The sequence below is a fragment of the Lolium perenne genome, chromosome 7, assembly GCF_019359855.2.
Source record: "Lolium perenne isolate Kyuss_39 chromosome 7, Kyuss_2.0, whole genome shotgun sequence".
NCBI lineage: Eukaryota > Viridiplantae > Streptophyta > Magnoliopsida > Poales > Poaceae > Lolium > Lolium perenne.
In genome coordinates, this window is record NC_067250.2 from 118,278,797 (window position 1) to 118,283,184 (window position 4,388).

A 4,388-nucleotide genomic window follows, 5' to 3' on the forward strand; every position below is an offset into this window, starting at 1 on the left:
TCATAAGGACTAGGTAACTATGTATCGAAAGCTTATAGCAAATAACTTAATGACGAGATCTTATGCTACGCTTAATTGGGTGTGTCCATTACATCATTCATACAATGACATAACCTTGTTATTAATAACATCCAATGTTCATGATTATGAAACTAATCATCCATTAATCAACAAGCTAGTTAAGAGGCATACTAGGGACTCTTTGTTGTTTACATATCACACATGTACTAATGTTTCGGTTAATACAATTATAGCATGACATATAAACTTTTATCATAAACATAAAGATATAAATAATAACCACTTTATTATTGCCTCTAGGGCATATCTCCTTCAGTCTCCCACTTGCACTAGAGTCAATAATCTAGATTACATTGTAATATACCTAACACCCATGGCATTCTGGTGTTGGTCATGCTTTGCCCTAGGGAGAGCTTTAGTCAACGGATCTGCTACATTCAGATCAGTGTGTACTTTGCAAATCTTTACTTCTCCATCTTCGATGTACTCGCGAATCGAGTGGTAACGCAGCTTGATATGCTTCAGCCTCTTGTGTGACCTTGGCTCTTGTGCATTGGCGATGGCACCCATGTTATCACAGTAAATGATTAATGGGTCCAATGCACTAGGAACCACACCGAGCTCTAGAATGAACCTCTTCATCCATACCGCTTCTGATGAAGCCTCTGAAGCCGCTATGTACTCTGATTCTGTTGAAGACTTCGCCACCGTGCACTGCTTCGAGCTTGCCCGACTTATCTGCGGCACCATTCAATATAAACACGTACCCAGTTGTGACTTAGAGTCATCGGGATCGGTGTTCCAACTTGCATCGGTGTAACCACTTACAACGAGCTCTTGGTCACCTCCATAACAAAGAAACATATCCTTAGTTCTTTTCAAGTACTTCAGGATATTCTTGATCATTGTCCAGTGCTCCATTCTGGATCACTTTGATATCTGCTAGTCAAACTAACGGCATGTGCTATATCCGGTCTAGTACATAGCATGGCATACATGATAGATCCTATCGCCGAGGCATAGGGGATATTACTCATCCTTTCTCTTTCTTCTCGTAGCCGGTCCTTGAGTCTTACTCAAGACCTTGCACAGTAACATAGGTAAGAACCCTTTCTTACTTTCGTCCATTCTAAACTTCTTTAGAATCTTGTCCAGATATGTACTCTGTGATAGCCCTATTAGGCGTCTTGATCTATCTCTATAAATCTTGATGCCTAATATATACGATGCTTCACCAAGGTCTTTCATTGAAAAACTATTATTCAAATAACCTTTTACCTTTGCTTAATAGTTCTATATCATTCTCGATCAATAATATGTCATCTACATATAATATCGGGAATGCTACTGAGCTCCCACTCACTTTCTTGTAAATACGAGCCTCTCCATGACCTTTGTATAAACCCGAAGTCTTTGATCACCTTATCAAAGCGTCGGTTCCAACTTCTCGATGCTTGCTTCAGTCCATAGATTGAACGCTGAAGTTTGCATACTTTGTCAGCATTTTTAGAATCGACAAAACCTTTGGGTTGTACCATATACAACTCTTCCTCAATGTCTCCATTAAGGAACGCCGTTTTGACATCCATCTGCCAAATCTCATAATCGAAAAATGCAGCTATTGCTAACAAAATCCTTACAGATTTTAGCTTCGCTACAGGTGAGAAAGTCTCATCGTAGTCAACTCCTTGAATTTGTCGGAAACCCTTTGCGACAAGTCGAGCTTTATAGACAGTAATATTACCATCAACATCTGTTTTTCTCTTGAAGATCCATTTATTCTCGACAGCCTTTCGGCTATCAGGTAAGTCTACCAAAGTCCATACTTTGTTATCATACATGGATCCCATTTCGAATTTCATGGCTTCTTGCCATTTGTTGGAATCTGGGCTCATCATCGCTTCTTCATACGTCGCAGGGTCCTCATCGTTGTTATCTACAATCATGACATTTAGACAAGGATCATACCAATCAGGAGTGGCACGTTCCCTTGTCGATCTGCGAGGTTCAGTAGTTTCCTCGTTTGAAGTTTCATGATCATTATCATTAGCTTCCTCTGTTGCCGGTGTAGGATGCATGGTACAACTTCCGATCGCGCTACTCGATCAACGAGTATAGATTCATCAATCTCATCGAGTTCTACTTTTCTTCCAGTCACTTCTTTAGTGAGAAATTCTTTCTCAAGAAAGGTTCCGTTCTTAGCAACAAAGATTTTGCCTTCGGATCTGTGATAGAAAGTGTACCCTCTAGTTTCCTTAGGGTATCCTATGAAGACGCATTTCTCCGCTTTGGGTTCTAGCTTGTCCGGTTGTAACTTCTTTACATAGGCTTCGCAACCCCAAACTTTCAGGAACGATTGACTTAGGTTTCTTATTAAACCATAATTCATACGGTGTCGTTTCTATGGATTTTGATGGTGCTCTATTTAAAGTGAATGCGGCTGTCTCTAATGCATAACTCCAAAATGATAACGGCAAATCAGTAAGAGACATCATAGAACGAACCATATCTAAGAGAGTTCGATTACGACGTTCGGACACACCGTTTCGTTGAGGTGTTCCCGGCGGTGTCAATTGTGAAAGTATTCCGCATTTCTTTAAATGCATGCCAAACTCATAACTCAGATATTCACCTCCACGATCAGATCGTAGAAATTTAATCTTCTTGTTACGTTGATTTTCTACTTCACTTTGAAATTCCTTAAACTTCTCGAAAGTTTCGGATTTATGTTTCATGAAATAGATATACCCATATCTACCCAGATCATCTGTGAAGGTTAGAACATAACGATAACCACCGCGCGATGCTACGCTCATTGGTCCGCACACATCAGTATGTATGATTTCCAATAAGTCAGTAGCTCGCTCCATCATACCAGAAAATGGAGTCTTAGTCATTTTACCCATTAGACATGCTTCGCGTCTATCAAGTGACTCAAAGTCAAGTGATTCAAGTAATCCATCGGTATGGAGTTTCTTCATGCGTTTCACTCCAATATGACCAAGATGACAGTGCCACATATAAGTAGAATTATCATTCAATTTAATTCGCTTAGCATCAATGTTATTTATATGCGTATCACTACTATCGAGATCTAACAGAAATAAGCCATTCTTTTCTGGTGCTCGACCATAAAAGATATTATTCATAAAAATAGAACAACCATTATTCTCAGACTTGAATGAATAACCGTCTTGCATTAAACAAGATCCAGATATAATGTTCATGCTCAACGCGGGTACAAAATAACAATTATTTAGGCTTAAAACTAATCCCGAAGGTAGATGTAGAGGAAGTGTGCCGACTGCGATCACATTGACCTTGGATCCGTTTTCAACGCGCATCGTCACTTCATCTTTCAGTAGTCTTCGTTTATTCTTTAGTTCCTGTTTCGAGTTACAAATATGAGCAACCGAACCAGTATCAAATACCCAGGTACTAGAACGAGGACCAGTGAGATAAACATCTATAACATGTATATCAGATATACCTTCTTTCTTCTTCTTGATAAGGCCGCTCTTCAGATCAGCCAGATACTTGGAGCAATTACGCTTCCAGTGTCCCTTCTCCTTGCAGTAATAGCACTCAGCATCAGGCTTAGGGCCGTTCTTAGGTTTCATAGGAGGCGTGGCAGCTTTCTTGCCACCCTTCTTGAATTTTCCCTTAGACTTGCCCTGTTTCTTGAAACTAGTGGTCTTGTTGACCATCAACACTTGGTGATCTTTCTTGATCTCAATCTCAGCAGCTTTTAGCATGCCAAAGAGTTCAGGTAACTCCTTGTTCATGTTCTGCATATTGTAGTTCATCACAAAGTTCTTGTAACTTGGTGGCAGTGATTGAAGGACACGATTAATCCCCAGTCTGTTAGGAATCACTATTCCCAAGTCACTGAGTTTCTTCGCATGCCCGGTCATGGCGAGCATGTGCTCACTAACGGAGCTACCTTCTTCCATCATACAGCTGAAGAAATGTTTCGATGCTTCATAGCACTCCACGGCCGCATGAGTCTCAAAAATAGCTTTCAGCTCTTTCATCAACTCATGAGGATCGTGGTGCTCAAAACGTTTTTGAAGATCGGATTCCAGACTGCACAGGATGACACACTGAATTTGAGAGTACCGAGTTTTCCGAGTCTCGTAAACAGCTTTTACTTCATCGGTTTCAGTTTCTGTAGGAGGGTCACCTAGCGGTGCATCAAGCACATATTGCAGATTTCTGCCAGAGAGGAAGATCCTCACATGACGGAACCAGTCGGTGAAGTTGCTACCGTTGCTCTTAAGTTTTTCTTTCTCTAGGAACTGGTTAAAATTGATTGGGGACACCATCTCTACAACATATATTTGCAAAAGTTTAGACTAAGTTTATGA